Here is a 19274-nt window from a genome sequence, read left to right on the forward strand (position 1 = left end):
CTCAGTGTGAGCTCTAGTGCGCCTCTATAGCAATTAGACTCATTGTGAGCTCTACTGTTTCTCTCCAACAATTAGACACAGTGTGAGCACTAGTGTTCCTCTCTAGCAATTAGACTCACACTGAGCTGTAGTGCTCCTCTCTAGCAATTAGACTCAGTATGAGCACTAGTGTTCCTCTATAGCAAGTAGACTCAGTGTGAGCACTAGTTTTCCTCTATAGCTATTAGACTCAGTGTGAGCACCAGTGTTCCTCTATAGCAATTAGACTCAGTGTGAGCTCTAGTGCGCCTCTATAGCAATTAGACTCAGTAATAGCACTAGTGTTCCTCTATAGTAATTAGACTCAGTAATAGCACTAGTGTTCCTCTATAGCAATTAGACTCAGTGTGCGCACTAGTGTTCCTCGATAGCAAGTAGACTCAGTGTGAGCACTAGTGCTCCTCTATAGCAATTAGACTCAGTGTCAGCACTAGTGTTTCTCTCTAACAATTAGAAGCGGTGTGAGCACTAGTGTTCCTCTACAGCAATTAGACTCAGTGTGAGCACCAGTGTTCCTCTATAGCTATTAGACTCAGTGTGAGCTCTAGTGTTCCTCTATAGCAATTAGACTGAGTGTGAGCACCAGTGTTCCTCTATAGCTATTAGGTTCAGTGTGAGCTCTAGTGCGCCTCTATAGCAATTAGACTCAGTGTGAGCTCTACTGCTTCTCTCCAACAATTAGACACAGTGTGAGCACTAGTGTTCCTCTATAGCAATTAGACTCAGTGTGGGCTGTAGTGCTCCTCTCTAGCAATTAGACTCAGTATGAGCACTAGTGTTCCTCTATAGCAAGTAGACTCAGTGTGAGCACTAGTTTTCCTCTATAGCTATTAGACTCAGTGTGAGCACCAGTGTTCCTCTATAGCTATTAGACTCAGAGTGAGCGCCAGTGTTCCTCTATAGCTATTAGACTCAGTGTGAGGTCTAGTGCGCCTCTATAGCAATTAGACTCAGTAATAGCACTAGTGTTCCTCTGTAGCAATTAGACTCAGTGTGAGCACTAGTGTTTCAATCTAACAATTAGACTCAGAGTGAGCACCAGTGTTCCTCTGTAGCTATTAGACTCAGTGTGAGCTCTAGTGCGCCTCTATAGCAATTAGACTCAGTAATAGCACTAGTGTTCCTCTATAGCTATTAGACTCAGTGTCAGCACTAGTGTTTCAATCTAACAATTAGACACAGTGTGAGCACTAGTGTTCCTCTATAGCAATTAGACTCAGTGTGAGCACTAGTGTTCCTCTATAGCTATTAGACTCAGTGTCAGCACTAGTGTTCCTCTGTAGCAATTAGAGTCAGTGTGAGCTGTAGTGCTCCTCTGTAGCAATTAGACTCATTGTGAGCTGTAGTGTTCCTCTGTAGCAATTAGACTCAGTGTGAGCACTAGTGTCCTCTATAGCAATTAGAGTCAGTGTGAGATGTAGTATTCCTCTCTAGCAATAAGACTCAGTGTGAGCTGTAGTGTTCCTCTATAGCAATTAGAATCAGTGTGAGCACTAGTGTTCCTCGATAGCAATTCGACTCAGTGTGAGCTCTAGTGTTCCTCTATAGCAATTAGTCTCAGTGTGAGCTGTAGTGCTCCTCTGTAGCCATTAGACTCAGTATGGGCACTAGTGTTCCTCTGTAGCAATTAGACTCAGTGTGAGCACCAGTGTTTCTCTCTAACAATTAGACATAGTGTGAGCACCAGTGTTCGTCTCTCGTTATTAGACTCAGTGTGAGCTGTAGTGCTCCTCTATAGCTATTAGACTCAGTGTGAGCTCTAGTGTTCCTCTATAGCTATTAGACACAGTAAGAGCACTAGTGTTCCTATCTAGCAATTAGACTCAGTGTGAGCTCTAGTGTTCCTCTATAGCAATTAGACTCAGTGTGAGCTGTAGTGCTCCTGTATAGCAATTAGACTCAGTATGAGCACTAGTGTTCCTCTATAGCAATTAGACTCAGTGTGAGCACTAGTGTTACTCTATAGCTATTAGACTCAGTGTGAGCACCAGTGTTCCTCTATAGCTATTAGACTCAGAGTGAGCACCAGTGTTCCTCTATAGCCATTAGACTCAGTGTGAGCTCTAGTGTTCCTCTATAGCAATTAGACTCAGAGTGAGCACCAGTGTTCCTCTATAGCCATTCGACTCAGTGTGAGCTCTAGTGCGCCTCTATAGCAATTAGACTCAGTGTGAGCTCTACTGTTTCTCTCTAACAATTAGACACAGTGTGAGCACTAGTGTTCCTCTATAGCAATTAGACTCAGTGTGGGCTGTAGTGCTCCTCTCTAGCAATTAGACTCAGTATGAGCACTAGTGTTCCTCTATAGCAAGTAGACTCAGTGTGAGCACTAGTTTTCCTCTATAGCAAGTAGACTCAGTGTGAGCACTAGTTTTCCTCTATAGCTATGAGACTCAGTGTGAGCACCAGTGTTCCTCTATAGCTATTAGACTCAGAGTGAGCACCAGTGTTCCTCTATAGCAATTAGACTCAGTGTGAGCTCTAGTGCGCCTCTATAGCAATTAGACTCAGTAATAGCACTAGTGTTCCTCTGTAGCAATTAGACTCAGTGTGAACACTAGTGTTCCTCTATCACAATTAGACTCAGTATAAGCACTAGGGTTCCTCTATAGCAATTAGTGTCAGTGTGAGGACTAGTGTTCCTCCGTAGCAATTAGACTCAGTGTGAGCTCTAGTGTTCCTCTATAGCAATTAGAATCAGTGTGCGCACTAGTGTTCCTCGATAGCAAGTAGACTCAGTGTGAGCACTCGTGTTCCTCTATAGCTATTAGACTCAGTGTGAGCTCTAGTGCGCCTCTCTAGCAATTAGACTCAGTGTGAGCTCTACTGTTTCTCTCTAACAATTAGACACAGTGTGAGCACTAGTGTTCCTCTATAGCAATTAGACTCAGTGTGGGCTGTAGTGCTCCTCTCTAGCAATTAGACTCAGTATGAGCACTAGTGTTCCTCTATAGCAAGTAGACTCAGTGTGAGCACTAGTTTTCCTCTATAGCAAGTAGACTCAGTGTGAGCACTAGTTTTCCTCTATAGCTATGAGACTCAGTGTGAGCACCAGTGTTCCTCTATAGCTATTAGACTCAGAGTGAGCACCAGTGTTCCTCTATAGCAATTAGACTCAGTGTGAGCTCTAGTGCGCCTCTATAGCAAATAGACTCAGTAATAGCACTAGTGTTCCTCTGTAGCAATTAGACTCAGTGTGAACACTAGTGTTCCTCTATCACAATTAGACTCAGTATAAGCACTAGGGTTCCTCTATAGCAATTAGTGTCAGTGTGAGGACTAGTGTTCCTCCGTAGCAATTAGACTCAGTGTGAGCTCTAGTGTTCCTCTATAGCAATTAGAATCAGTGTGCGCACTAGTGTTCCTCGATAGCAAGTAGACTCAGTGTGAGCACTCGTGTTCCTCTATAGCTATTAGACTGAGTGTGAGCTCTAGTGCGCCTCTCTAGCAATTAGACTCAGTGTGAGCTCTACTGTTTCTCTCTAACAATTAGACACAGTGTGAGCACTAGTGTTCCTCTATAGCAATTAGACTCAGTGTGGGCTGTAGTGCTCCTCTCTAGCAATTAGACTCAGTATGAGCACTAGTGTTCCTCTATAGCAAGTAGACTCAGTGTGAGCACTAGTGTTCCTCTATAGCTATTAGACTCAGTGTGAGCACTAGTGTTCCTCTATAGCTATTAGACTCAGTGTCAGCACTAGTGTTCCTCTATAGCAATTAGACTCAGTGTGAGCACTAGTGTTCCTCTATAGCAATTAGTCTCAGTGTCAGCACTAGTGTTCCTCTATAGCAATTAGACTCAGTGTGAGCTGTAGTGTTCCTCTGTAGCTATTAGACTCAGTGTGAGCTGTAGTGTTCCTCTGTCGCAATTAGACTCAGTGTGAGCTCTAGTGTTCCTCTATAGCTATTAGACTCAGTGTCAGCACTAGTGTTCCTCTCTAGCAATTAGACTCAGTATGAGCACGAGTGTTCCTCTTTCGCAAATCGACTCAGTGTGAGCACCAGTGTTCCTCTATAGCTATTAGACTCAGTGTGAGGTCTAGTGCGCCTCTCTCGCAATTAGACTCAGTAATAGCACTAGTGTTCCTCTGTAGCAATTAGACTCAGTGTGAGCACTAGTGCTTCAATCTAACAATTAGACTCAGAGTGAGCACCAGTGTTCCTCTATAGCTATTAGACTCAGTGTGAGCTCTAGTGCGCCTCTATAGCAATTAGACTCAGTAATAGCACTAGTGCTCCTCTATATCAATTAGACTCAGTGTGAGCACTAGTGTTCCTCTGTAGCAATTAGAGTCAGTGTGAGCTGTAGTATTCCTCTCTAGCAATAAGACTCAGTGTGAGCTGTAGTGTTCCTCTATAGCAATTAGAATCAGTGTGAGCACTAGTGTTCCTCGATAGCAATTCGGCTCAGTGTGAGCTCTAGTGTTCCTCTATAGCAATTAGTCTCAGTGTGAGCTGTAGTGCTCCTCTGTAGCCATTAGACTCAGTGTGAGCACTAGTGTTTCTCTCTAACAATTAGACATAGTGTGAGCTCTAGTGTTCCGCTATAACAATTGGGCTCAGTGTGAGCACTAGTGTTCCTCTGTAGCAATTAGAGTCATTGAGAGCTGTAGTGCTCCTCTGCAGCAATTAGACTCCGTGTGAGCACTCGTGTTTCTCTCTAACAATTAGACTCAGTGTGAGCACAAGTGTTCCGCTTTCGCAAATAGACTCAGTGTGAGCACTAGTGTCCTCTATAGCAATTAGAGTCAGTGTGAGCTGTAGTGCTCCTCTGTAGCAATTAGACTCAGTGTGAGCTGTAGTGCTCCTCTGTAGCAATTAGACTCAATATGAGCACTAGTGGTCCTCTGTAGGAATTAGACTCAGTGTGAGCATTAGTGTTCCTCTATAGCTATTAGACTCAGTGTGAGCTCTAGTGTTCCTCTGTCGCAATTAGACTCAGTGTGAGCACTAGTGTTCCTCTATAGCAATTAGACTCAGTGTGAGGTCTAGTGTTACTCTATAGCAATTAGACTCAGTGTGAGCTCTAGTGCGCCTCTATAGCTATTAGACTCAGTGTGAGCTCTAGTGTTTCTCTCTCACAATTAGACTCAGTGTGAGCACTAGTGTTCCTCTATAGCAATTAGACTCAGTGTGAGCACTAGTGTTCCTCTATAGCAATTGGACTCAGTGTGAGCTGTAGTATTCCTCTCTAGCAATTAGACTCAGTGTGAGCTATAGTGTTCCTCTGTAGCAATTAGACTCAGTGTGAGCACCAGTGTTCCTCTATAGCAATTCGACTCAGTGTGAGCTGTCGTGTTCCTCTGTAGCAATTAGTCTCGGTGTGAGCTGTAGTGTTCCTCTGTAGCAATTAGACTCAGTGTGAGCACTAGTGTTCCTCTATAGCCATTAGACTCAGTGTGAGCTCTAGTGTTCCTCTATAGCAATTAGACTCAGTGTGAGCACCAGTGTTCCTCTATAGCTATTAGACTCAGTGTGAGCTCTAGTGCGCCTCTATAGCAATTAGACTCAGTGTGAGCTCTACTGTTTCTCTCTAACAATTAGACACTGTGTGAGCACTAGTGTTCCTCTATAGCAATTAGACTCAGTGTGGGCTGTAGTGCTCCTCTCTAGCAATTAGACTCAGTATGAGCACTAGTGTTCCTCTATAGCAAGTAGACTCAGTGTGAGCACTAGTTTTCCTCTATAGCAAGTAGACTCAGTGTGAGCACTAGTTTTCCTCTATTGCTATTAGACTCAGTGTGAGCACCAGTGTTCCTCTATAGCTATTAGACTCAGAGTGAGCACCAGTGTTCCTCTATAGCAATTAGACTCAGTGTGAGCTCTAGTGCGCCTCTATAGCAATTAGACTCAGTAATAGCACTAGTGTTCCTCTGTAGCAATTAGACTCAGTGTGAACACTAGTGTTCCTCTATCGCAATTAGACTCAGTATAAGCACGAGTGTTCCTCTATAGCAATTAGTGTCAGTGTGAGGACTAGTGTTCCTCCGTAGCAATTAGACTCAGTGTGAGCTCTAGTGTTCCTCTATAGCAATTAGAATCAGTGTGCGCACTAGTGTTCCTCGATAGCAAGTAGACTCAGTGTGAGCACTCGTGTTCCTCTATAGCTATTAGACTGAGTGTGAGCTCTAGTGCGCCTCTCTAACAATTAGACTCAGTGTGAGCTCTACTGTTTCTCTCTAACAATTAGAAACAGTGTGAGCACTAGTGTTCCTCTATAGCAATTAGACTCAGTGTGGGCTGTAGTGCTCCTCTCTAGCAATTAGACTCAGTATGAGCACTAGTGTTCCTCTATAGCAAGTAGACTCAGTGTGAGCACTAGTGTTCCTCTATAGCAATTAGAATCAGTGTGAGCACTAGTGTTCCTCTATAGCTATTAGACTCAGTGTCAGCACTAGTGTTCCTCTATAGCAATTAGACTCAGTGTCAGCACTAGTGTTCCTCTATAGCAATTAGACTCAGTGTGAGCACTAGTGTTCCTCTATAGCAATTAGACTCAGTGTGAGCACTAGTGTTCCTCTATAGCAATTAGTCTCAGTGTCTGCACTAGTGTTCCTCTATAGCAATTAGACTCAGTGTGAGCTGTAGTGTTCCTCGATAGCTATTAGGCTCAGTGTGAGCTGTAGTGTTCCTCTATAGCAATTAGACTCAGTGTGAGCTCTAGTGTTCCTCTATAGCTATTAGACTCAGTGTCAGCACTAGTGTTCCTCTCTAGCAATTAGACTCAGTATGAGCACGAGTGTTCCTCTTTCGCAAATCGACTCAGTGTGAGCACCAGTGTTCCTCTATAGCTATTAGACTCAGTGTGAGGTCTAGTGCGCCTCTATAGCAATTAGACTCAGTAATAGCACTAGTGTTCCTCTGTAGCAATTAGACTCAGTGTGAGCTGTAGTGTTGCTCTGTAGCAATTAGAATCAGTGTGAGCACTAGTGTTCCTCTACAGCAATTCGACTCAGTGTGAGCTCCAGTGTTCCTCTATAGCAATTAGTCACAGTGTGAGCTGTAGTGTTCCTCTATTGCAATAAGACACAGTGTGAGCTCTCGTGTTCCTCTGTAGCAATTAGACTCAGTATGAGCACTAGTGTCCTCTATAGCAATTAGACTCAGTGTGAGCTGTAGTATTCCTCTCTAGCAATTAGTCTCAGTGTGAGCTGTAGTTTTCCTCTATAGCTATTAGACTCAGTGTGAGCACTAGTGTTCCTCTGTAGCAATTAGACTCAGTGTGAGCTCTAGTGCGCCTCTATAGCAATTAGACTCATTGTGAGCTCTACTGTTTCTCTCCAACAATTAGACACAGTGTGAGCACTAGTGTTCCTCTCTAGCAATTAGACTCACACTGAGCTGTAGTGCTCCTCTCTAGCAATTAGACTCAGTATGAGCACTAGTGTTCCTCTATAGCAAGTAGACTCAGTGTGAGCACTAGTTTTCCTCTATAGCTATTAGACTCAGTGTGAGCACCAGTGTTCCTCTATAGCAATTAGACTCAGTGTGAGCTCTAGTGCGCCTCTATAGCAATTAGACTCAGTAATAGCACTAGTGTTCCTCTATAGTAATTAGACTCAGTGTGAACACTAGTGTTCCTCTATAGCAATTAGACTCAGTGTGCGCACTAGTGTTCCTCGATAGCAAGTAGACTCAGTGTGAGCACTAGTGCTCCTCTATAGCAATTAGACTCAGTGTCAGCACTAGTGTTTCTCTCTAACAATTAGAAGCGGTGTGAGCACTAGTGTTCCTCTACAGCAATTAGACTCAGTGTGAGCACCAGTGTTCCTCTATAGCTATTAGACTCAGTGTGAGCTCTAGTGTTCCTCTATAGCAATTAGACTGAGTGTGAGCACCAGTGTTCCTCTATAGCTATTAGGTTCAGTGTGAGCTCTAGTGCGCCTCTATAGCAATTAGACTCAGTGTGAGCTCTACTGCTTCTCTCCAACAATTAGACACAGTGTGAGCACTAGTGTTCCTCTATAGCAATTAGACTCAGTGTGGGCTGTAGTGCTCCTCTCTAGCAATTAGACTCAGTATGAGCACTAGTGTTCCTCTATAGCAAGTAGACTCAGTGTGAGCACTAGTTTTCCTCTATAGCTATTAGACTCAGTGTGAGCACCAGTGTTCCTCTATAGCTATTAGACTCAGAGTGAGCGCCAGTGTTCCTCTATAGCTATTAGACTCAGTGTGAGGTCTAGTGCGCCTCTATAGCAATTAGACTCAGTAATAGCACTAGTGTTCCTCTGTAGCAATTAGACTCAGTGTGAGCACTAGTGTTTCAATCTAACAATTAGACTCAGAGTGAGCACCAGTGTTCCTCTGTAGCTATTAGACTCAGTGTGAGCTCTAGTGCGCCTCTATAGCAATTAGACTCAGTAATAGCACTAGTGTTCCTCTATAGCTATTAGACTCAGTGTCAGCACTAGTGTTTCAATCTAACAATTAGACACAGTGTGAGCACTAGTGTTCCTCTATAGCAATTAGACTCAGTGTGAGCACTAGTGTTCCTCTATAGCTATTAGACTCAGTGTCAGCACTAGTGTTCCTCTGTAGCAATTAGAGTCAGTGTGAGCTGTAGTGCTCCTCTGTAGCAATTAGACTCATTGTGAGCTGTAGTGTTCCTCTGTAGCAATTAGACTCAGTGTGAGCACTAGTGTCCTCTATAGCAATTAGAGTCAGTGTGAGATGTAGTATTCCTCTCTAGCAAGAAGACTCAGTGTGAGCTGTAGTGTTCCTCTATAGCAATTAGAATCAGTGTGAGCACTAGTGTTCCTCGATAGCAATTCGACTCAGTGTGAGCTCTAGTGTTCCTCTATAGCAATTAGTCTCAGTGTGAGCTGTAGTGCTCCTCTGTAGCCATTAGACTCAGTATGGGCACTAGTGTTCCTCTGTAGCAATTAGACTCAGTGTGAGCACCAGTGTTTCTCTCTAACAATTAGACATAGTGTGAGCACCAGTGTTCGTCTCTCGTTATTAGACTCAGTGTGAGCTGTAGTGCTCCTCTATAGCTATTAGACTCAGTGTGAGCTCTAGTGTTCCTCTATAGCTATTAGACACAGTAAGAGCACTAGTGTTCCTATCTAGCAATTAGACTCAGTGTGAGCTCTAGTGTTCCTCTATAGCAATTAGACTCAGTGTGAGCTGTAGTGCTCCTGTATAGCAATTAGACTCAGTATGAGCACTAGTGTTCCTCTATAGCAATTAGACTCAGTGTGAGCACTAGTGTTACTCTATAGCTATTAGACTCAGTGTGAGCACCAGTGTTCCTCTATAGCTATTAGACTCAGAGTGAGCACCAGTGTTCCTCTATAGCCATTAGACTCAGTGTGAGCTCTAGTGTTCCTCTATAGCAATTAGACTCAGAGTGAGCACCAGTGTTCCTCTATAGCCATTCGACTCAGTGTGAGCTCTAGTGCGCCTCTATAGCAATTAGACTCAGTGTGAGCTCTACTGTTTCTCTCTAACAATTAGACACAGTGTGAGCACTAGTGTTCCTCTATAGCAATTAGACTCAGTGTGGGCTGTAGTGCTCCTCTCTAGCAATTAGACTCAGTATGAGCACTAGTGTTCCTCTATAGCAAGTAGACTCAGTGTGAGCACTAGTTTTCCTCTATAGCAAGTAGACTCAGTGTGAGCACTAGTTTTCCTCTATAGCTATGAGACTCAGTGTGAGCACCAGTGTTCCTCGATAGCTATTAGACTCAGAGTGAGCACCAGTGTTCCTCTATAGCAATTAGACTCAGTGTGAGCTCTAGTGCGCCTCTATAGCAAATAGACTCAGTAATAGCACTAGTGTTCCTCTGTAGCAATTAGACTCAGTGTGCGCACTAGTGTTCCTCGATAGCAAGTAGACTCAGTGTGAGCACTAGTGCTCCTCTATAGCAATTAGACTCAGTGTCAGCACTAGTGTTTCTCTCTAACAATTAGAAGCGGTGTGAGCACTAGTGTTCCTCTACAGCAATTAGACTCAGTGTGAGCACCAGTGTTCCTCTATAGCTATTAGACTCAGTGTGAGCTCTAGTGTTCCTCTATAGCAATTAGACTGAGTGTGAGCACCAGTGTTCCTCTATAGCTATTAGGTTCAGTGTGAGCTCTAGTGCGCCTCTATAGCAATTAGACTCAGTGTGAGCTCTACTGCTTCTCTCCAACAATTAGACACAGTGTGAGCACTAGTGTTCCTCTATAGCAATTAGACTCAGTGTGGGCTGTAGTGCTCCTCTCTAGCAATTAGACTCAGTATGAGCACTAGTGTTCCTCTATAGCAAGTAGACTCAGTGTGAGCACTAGTTTTCCTCTATAGCTATTAGACTCAGTGTGAGCACCAGTGTTCCTCTATAGCTATTAGACTCAGAGTGAGCGCCAGTGTTCCTCTATAGCTATTAGACTCAGTGTGAGGTCTAGTGCGCCTCTATAGCAATTAGACTCAGTAATAGCACTAGTGTTCCTCTGTAGCAATTAGACTCAGTGTGAGCACTAGTGTTTCAATCTAACAATTAGACTCAGAGTGAGCACCAGTGTTCCTCTGTAGCTATTAGACTCAGTGTGAGCTCTAGTGCGCCTCTATAGCAATTAGACTCAGTAATAGCACTAGTGTTCCTCTATAGCTATTAGACTCAGTGTCAGCACTAGTGTTTCAATCTAACAATTAGACACAGTGTGAGCACTAGTGTTCCTCTATAGCAATTAGACTCAGTGTGAGCACTAGTGTTCCTCTATAGCTATTAGACTCAGTGTCAGCACTAGTGTTCCTCTGTAGCAATTAGAGTCAGTGTGAGCTGTAGTGCTCCTCTGTAGCAATTAGACTCATTGTGAGCTGTAGTGTTCCTCTGTAGCAATTAGACTCAGTGTGAGCACTAGTGTCCTCTATAGCAATTAGAGTCAGTGTGAGATGTAGTATTCCTCTCTAGCAATAAGACTCAGTGTGAGCTGTAGTGTTCCTCTATAGCAATTAGAATCAGTGTGAGCACTAGTGTTCCTCGATAGCAATTCGACTCAGTGTGAGCTCTAGTGTTCCTCTATAGCAATTAGTCTCAGTGTGAGCTGTAGTGCTCCTCTGTAGCCATTAGACTCAGTATGGGCACTAGTGTTCCTCTGTAGCAATTAGACTCAGTGTGAGCACCAGTGTTTCTCTCTAACAATTAGACATAGTGTGAGCACCAGTGTTCGTCTCTCGTTATTAGACTCAGTGTGAGCTGTAGTGCTCCTCTATAGCTATTAGACTCAGTGTGAGCTCTAGTGTTCCTCTATAGCTATTAGACACAGTAAGAGCACTAGTGTTCCTATCTAGCAATTAGACTCAGTGTGAGCTCTAGTGTTCCTCTATAGCAATTAGACTCAGTGTGAGCTGTAGTGCTCCTGTATAGCAATTAGACTCAGTATGAGCACTAGTGTTCCTCTATAGCAATTAGACTCAGTGTGAGCACTAGTGTTACTCTATAGCTATTAGACTCAGTGTGAGCACCAGTGTTCCTCTATAGCTATTAGACTCAGAGTGAGCACCAGTGTTCCTCTATAGCCATTAGACTCAGTGTGAGCTCTAGTGTTCCTCTATAGCAATTAGACTCAGAGTGAGCACCAGTGTTCCTCTATAGCCATTCGACTCAGTGTGAGCTCTAGTGCGCCTCTATAGCAATTAGACTCAGTGTGAGCTCTACTGTTTCTCTCTAACAATTAGACACAGTGTGAGCACTAGTGTTCCTCTATAGCAATTAGACTCAGTGTGGGCTGTAGTGCTCCTCTCTAGCAATTAGACTCAGTATGAGCACTAGTGTTCCTCTATAGCAAGTAGACTCAGTGTGAGCACTAGTTTTCCTCTATAGCAAGTAGACTCAGTGTGAGCACTAGTTTTCCTCTATAGCTATGAGACTCAGTGTGAGCACCAGTGTTCCTCTATAGCTATTAGACTCAGAGTGAGCACCAGTGTTCCTCTATAGCAATTAGACTCAGTGTGAGCTCTAGTGCGCCTCTATAGCAAATAGACTCAGTAATAGCACTAGTGTTCCTCTGTAGCAATTAGACTCAGTGTGAACACTAGTGTTCCTCTATCACAATTAGACTCAGTATAAGCACTAGGGTTCCTCTATAGCAATTAGTGTCAGTGTGAGGACTAGTGTTCCTCCGTAGCAATTAGACTCAGTGTGAGCTCTAGTGTTCCTCTATAGCAATTAGAATCAGTGTGCGCACTAGTGTTCCTCGATAGCAAGTAGACTCAGTGTGAGCACTCGTGTTCCTCTATAGCTATTAGACTGAGTGTGAGCTCTAGTGCGCCTCTCTAGCAATTAGACTCAGTGTGAGCTCTACTGTTTCTCTCTAACAATTAGACACAGTGTGAGCACTAGTGTTCCTCTATAGCAATTAGACTCAGTGTGGGCTGTAGTGCTCCTCTCTAGCAATTAGACTCAGTATGAGCACTAGTGTTCCTCTATAGCAAGTAGACTCAGTGTGAGCACTAGTGTTCCTCTATAGCTATTAGACTCAGTGTGAGCACTAGTGTTCCTCTATAGCTATTAGACTCAGTGTCAGCACTAGTGTTCCTCTATAGCAATTAGACTCAGTGTGAGCACTAGTGTTCCTCTATAGCAATTAGTCTCAGTGTCAGCACTAGTGTTCCTCTATAGCAATTAGACTCAGTGTGAGCTGTAGTGTTCCTCTGTAGCTATTAGACTCAGTGTGAGCTGTAGTGTTCCTCTGTCGCAATTAGACTCAGTGTGAGCTCTAGTGTTCCTCTATAGCTATTAGACTCAGTGTCAGCACTAGTGTTCCTCTCTAGCAATTAGACTCAGTATGAGCACGAGTGTTCCTCTTTCGCAAATCGACTCAGTGTGAGCACCAGTGTTCCTCTATAGCTATTAGACTCAGTGTGAGGTCTAGTGCGCCTCTCTCGCAATTAGACTCAGTAATAGCACTAGTGTTCCTCTGTAGCAATTAGACTCAGTGTGAGCACTAGTGCTTCAATCTAACAATTAGACTCAGAGTGAGCACCAGTGTTCCTCTATAGCTATTAGACTCAGTGTGAGCTCTAGTGCGCCTCTATAGCAATTAGACTCAGTAATAGCACTAGTGCTCCTCTATATCAATTAGACTCAGTGTGAGCACTAGTGTTCCTCTGTAGCAATTAGAGTCAGTGTGAGCTGTAGTATTCCTCTCTAGCAATAAGACTCAGTGTGAGCTGTAGTGTTCCTCTATAGCAATTAGAATCAGTGTGAGCACTAGTGTTCCTCGATAGCAATTCGGCTCAGTGTGAGCTCTAGTGTTCCTCTATAGCAATTAGTCTCAGTGTGAGCTGTAGTGCTCCTCTGTAGCCATTAGACTCAGTGTGAGCACTAGTGTTTCTCTCTAACAATTAGACATAGTGTGAGCTCTAGTGTTCCGCTATAACAATTGGGCTCAGTGTGAGCACTAGTGTTCCTCTGTAGCAATTAGAGTCATTGAGAGCTGTAGTGCTCCTCTGCAGCAATTAGACTCCGTGTGAGCACTCGTGTTTCTCTCTAACAATTAGACTCAGTGTGAGCACAAGTGTTCCGCTTTCGCAAATAGACTCAGTGTGAGCACTAGTGTCCTCTATAGCAATTAGAGTCAGTGTGAGCTGTAGTGCTCCTCTGTAGCAATTAGACTCAGTGTGAGCTGTAGTGCTCCTCTGTAGCAATTAGACTCAATATGAGCACTAGTGGTCCTCTGTAGGAATTAGACTCAGTGTGAGCATTAGTGTTCCTCTATAGCTATTAGACTCAGTGTGAGCTCTAGTGTTCCTCTGTCGCAATTAGACTCAGTGTGAGCACTAGTGTTCCTCTATAGCAATTAGACTCAGTGTGAGGTCTAGTGTTACTCTATAGCAATTAGACTCAGTGTGAGCTCTAGTGCGCCTCTATAGCTATTAGACTCAGTGTGAGCTCTAGTGTTTCTCTCTCACAATTAGACACAGTGTGAGCACTAGCGTTCCGCTATCGTAATTAGACTCAGTGTGAGCACTAGTGTTCCTCTATAGCAATTGGACTCAGTGTGAGCTGTAGTATTCCTCTCTAGCAATTAGACTCAGTGTGAGCTATAGTGTTCCTCTGTAGCAATTAGACTCAGTGTGAGCACCAGTGTTCCTCTATAGCAATTCGACTCAGTGTGAGCTGTCGTGTTCCTCTGTAGCAATTAGTCTCGGTGTGAGCTGTAGTGTTCCTCTGTAGCAATTAGACTCAGTGTGAGCACTAGTGTTCCTCTATAGCTATTAGACTCAGTGTGAGCACTAGTGTTCCTCTATAGCTATTAGACTCAGTAATAGCACTAGTGTTCCTCTGTAGCAATTAGACTCAGTGTGAGCACTAGTGTTTCTCTCTAACAATTAGACACAGTATGAGCACTAGTGTTCCGCTATAGCAATTAGACTCAGTGTGAGCACTCGTGTTCCTCTGTAGCAATTAGAGTCAGTGTGAGCACTTGTGTTTCTCTCTAACAATTAGACACAGTGTGAGCACTAGCATTCCGCTATAGCAATTAGACTCAGTGTGAGCACTAGTGTTCCTCTGTAGCAATTAGAGTCAGTGTGAGCTCTAGTGTTGCTCTACAGCAATAAGACACAGTGTGAGCTCTAGCGTTCCTCTATAGCAATTAGACTCAGTATGGGCACTAGTGTTCCTCTGTAGCAATTAGACTCAGTGTGAGCACTAGTGTTTCTCTCTAACAATTAGACACGGTGTGAGCACTAGTGTTCCGCTATAGCAATTAGACTCAGTATGAGCTGTAGTGTTCCTCTGTAGCAATTCGACTCAGTGTGAGCACTAGTGTTCCTCTGTAGCAATTAGACTCAGTGTGAGCACTAGTGTTTCTCTCTAACAATTAGACACAGTGTGAGCACTAGTGTTCCTCTGTAGCAATTAGACTCAGTGTGAGCACTAGTGTTTCTCTATTGCAATTAGACTCAGTATCAGCACTAGCGTTCCTCTGTCGCAATTAGAGTCAGTGTGAGCTGTAGTGTTCCTCTGTAGCAATTCGACTCAGTGTGAGCACTAGTGTTCCTCTATAGCAATTAGACTCAGTATCAGCACTAGTGTTCCTCTGTAGCAGTTAGACTCAGTGTGAGCACTAGTGTTTCTCTCTAACAATTAGACTCAGTGTGTGCACTAGTGTTCCGCTATAGCAATTAGACTCAGTGTGAGCTCTAGTGTTCCTCTATAGCTATTAGACACAGTAAGAGCACTAGTGTTCCTATCTAGCAATTAGACTCAGTGTGAGCTCTAGTGTTCCTCTATAGCAATTAGACTCAGTGTGAGCTGTAGTGCTCCTGTATAGCAATTAGACTCAGTATGAGCACTAGTGTTCCTCTATAGCAATTAGACTCAGTGTGAGCACTAGTGTTACTCTATAGCTATTAGACTCAGTGTGAGCACCAGTGTTCCTCTATAGCTATTAGACTCAGAGTGAGCACCAGTGTTCCTCTATAGCCATTAGACTCAGTGTGAGCTCCAGTGTTCCTCTATAGCAATTAGACTCAGAGTGAGCACCAGTGTTCCTCTATAGCCATTCGACTCAGTGTGAGCTCTAGTGCGCCTCTATAGCAATTAGACTCAGTGTGAGCTCTACTGTTTCTCTCTAATAATTAGACACTGTGTGAGCACTAGTGTTCCTCTATAGCAATTAGACTCAGTGTGGGCTGTAGTGCTCCTCTCTAGCAATTAGACTCAGTATGAGCACTAGTGTTCCTCTATAGCAAGTAGACTCAGTGTGAGCACTAGTTTTCCTCTATAGCAAGTAGACTCAGTGTGAGCACTAGTTTTCCTCTATAGCTATGAGACTCAGTGTGAGCACCAGTGTTCCTCTATAGCTATTAGACTCAGAGTGAGCACCAGTGTTCCTCTATAGCAATTAGACTCAGTGTGAGCTCTAGTGCGCCTCTATAGCAATTAGACTCAGTAATAGCACTAGTGTTCCTCTGTAGCAATTAGACTCAGTGTGATCACTAGTGTTCCTCTATCACAATTAGACTCAGTATAAGCACTAGGGTTCCTCTATAGCAATTAGTGTCAGTGTGAGGACTAGTGTTCCTCCGTAGCAATTAGACTCAGTGTGAGCTCTAGTGTTCCTCTATAGCAATTAGAATCAGTGTGCGCACTAGTGTTCCTCGATAGCAAGTAGACTCAGTGTGAGCACTCGTGTTCCTCTATAGCTATTAGACTCAGTGTGAGCTCTAGTGCGCCTCTCTAGCAATTAGACTCAGTGTGAGCTCTACTGTTTCTCTCTAACAATTAGACACAGTGTGAGCACTAGTGTTCCTCTATAGCAATTAGACTCAGTGTGGGCTGTAGTGCTCCTCTCTAGCAATTAGACTCAGTATGAACACTAGTGTTCCTCTATAGCAAGTAGACTCAGTGTGAGCACTAGTTTTCCTCTATAGCAAGTAGACTCAGTGTGAGCACTAGTTTTCCTCTATAGCTATGAGACTCAGTGTGAGCACCAGTGTTCCTCTATAGCTATTAGACTCAGAGTGAGCACCAGTGTTCCTCTATAGCAATTAGACTCAGTGTGAGCTCTAGTGCGCCTCTATAGCAAATAGACTCAGTAATAGCACTAGTGTTCCTCTGTAGCAATTAGACTCAGTGTGAACACTAGTGTTCCTCTATCACAATTAGACTCAGTATAAGCACTAGGGTTCCTCTATAGCAATTAGTGTCAGTGTGAGGACTAGTGTTCCTCCGTAGCAATTAGACTCAGTGTGAGCTCTAGTGTTCCTCTATAGCAATTAGAATCAGTGTGCGCACTAGTTTTCCTCTATAGCAAGTAGACTCAGTGTGAGCACTAGTTTTCCTCTATAGCTATGAGACTCAGTGTGAGCACCAGTGTTCCTCTATAGCTATTAGACTCAGAGTGAGCACCAGTGTTCCTCTATAGCAATTAGACTCAGTGTGAGCTCTAGTGCGCCTCTATAGCAAATAGACTCAGTAATAGCACTAGTGTTCCTCTGTAGCAATTAGACTCAGTGTGAACACTAGTGTTCCTCTATCACAATTAGACTCAGTATAAGCACTAGGGTTCCTCTATAGCAATTAGTGTCAGTGTGAGGACTAGTGTTCCTCCGTAGCAATTAGACTCAGTGTGAGCTCTAGTGTTCCTCTATAGCAATTAGAATCAGTGTGCGCACTAGTGTTCCTCGATAGCAAGTAGACTCAGTGTGAGCACTCGTGTTCCTCTATAGCTATTAGACTGAGTGTGAGCTCTAGTGCGCCTCTCTAGCAATTAGACTCAGTGTGAGCTCTACTGTTTCTCTCTAACAATTAGACACAGTGTGAGCACTAGTGTTCCTCTATAGCAATTAGACTCAGTGTGGGCTGTAGTGCTCCTCTCTAGCAATTAGACTCAGTATGAGCACTAGTGTTCCTCTATAGCAAGTAGACTCAGTGTGAGCACTAGTGTTCCTCTATAGCTATTAGACTCAGTGTGAGCACTAGTGTTCCTCTATAGCTATTAGACTCAGTGTCAGCACTAGTGTTCCTCTATAGCAATTAGACTCAGTGTGAGCACTAGTGTTCCTCTATAGCAATTAGTCTCAGTGTCAGCACTAGTGTTCCTCTATAGCAATTAGACTCAGTGTGAGCTGTAGTGTTCCTCTGTAGCTATTAGACTCAGTGTGAGCTGTAGTGTTCCTCTGTCGCAATTAGACTCAGTGTGAGCTCTAGTGTTCCTCTATAGCTATTAGACTCAGTGTCAGCACTAGTGTTCCTCTCTAGCAATTAGACTCAGTATGAGCACGAGTGTTCCTCTTTCGCAAATCGACTCAGTGTGAGCACCAGTGTTCCTCTATAGCTATTAGACTCAGTGTGAGGTCTAGTGCGCCTCTCTCGCAATTAGACTCAGTAATAGCACTAGTGTTCCTCTGTAGCAATTAGACTCAGTGTGAGCACTAGTGCTTCAATCTAACAATTAGACTCAGAGTGAGCACCAGTGTTCCTCTATAGCTATTAGACTCAGTGTGAGCTCTAGTGCGCCTCTATAGCAATTAGACTCAGTAATAGCACTAGTGCTCCTCTATATCAATTAGACTCAGTGTGAGCACTAGTGTTCCTCTGTAGCAATTAGAGTCAGTGTGAGCTGTAGTATTCCTCTCTAGCAATAAGACTCAGTGTGAGCTGTAGTGTTCCTCTATAGCAATTAGAATCAGTGTGAGCACTAGTGTTCCTCGATAGCAATTCGGCTCAGTGTGAGCTCTAGTGTTCCTCTATAGCAATTAGTCTCAGTGTGAGCTGTAGTGCTCCTCTGTAGCCATTAGACTCAGTGTGAGCACTAGTGTTTCTCTCTAACAATTAGACATAGTGTGAGCTCTAGTGTTCCGCTATAACAATTGGGCTCAGTGTGAGCACTAGTGTTCCTCTGTAGCAATTAGAGTCATTGAGAGCTGTAGTGCTCCTCTGCAGCAATTAGACTCCGTGTGAGCACTCGTGTTTCTCTCTAACAATTAGACTCAGTGTGAGCACAAGTGTTCCGCTTTCGCAAATAGACTCAGTGTGAGCACTAGTGTCCTCTATAGCAATTAGAGTCAGTGTGAGCTGTAGTGCTCCTCTGTAGCAATTAGACTCAGTGTGAGCTGTAGTGCTCCTCTGCAGCAATTAGACTCAGTATGAGCACTAGTGGTCCTCTGTAGGAATTAGACTCAGTGTGAGCATTAGTGTTCCTCTATAGCTATTAGACTCAGTGTGAGCTCTAGTGTTCCTCTGTCGCAATTAGACTCAGTGTGAGCACTAGTGTTCCTCTATAGCAATTAGACTCAGTGTGAGGTCTAGTGTTACTCTATAGCAATTAGACTCAGTGTGAGCTCTAGTGCGCCTCTATAGCTATTAGACTCAGTGTGAGCTCTAGTGTTTCTCTCTCACAATTAGACACAGTGTGAGCACTAGCGTTCCGCTATCGTAATTAGACTCAGTGTGAGCACTAGTGTTCCTCTATAGCAATTGGACTCAGTGTGAGCTGTAGTATTCCTCTCTAGCAATTAGACTCAGTGTGAGCTATAGTGTTCCTCTGTAGCAATTAGACTCAGTGTGAGCACCAGTGTTCCTCTATAGCAATTCGACTCAGTGTGAGCTGTCGTGTTCCTCTGTAGCAATTAGTCTCGGTGTGAGCTGTAGTGTTCCTCTGTAGCAATTAGACTCAGTGTGAGCACTAGTGTTCCTCTATAGCTATTAGACTCAGTGTGAGCACTAGTGTTCCTCTATAGCTATTAGACTCAGTAATAGCACTAGTGTTCCTCTGTAGCAATTAGACTCAGTGTGAGCACT

This window comes from Stegostoma tigrinum, chromosome 35 (genome assembly GCF_030684315.1).
Source record: "Stegostoma tigrinum isolate sSteTig4 chromosome 35, sSteTig4.hap1, whole genome shotgun sequence".
NCBI lineage: Eukaryota > Metazoa > Chordata > Chondrichthyes > Orectolobiformes > Stegostomatidae > Stegostoma > Stegostoma tigrinum.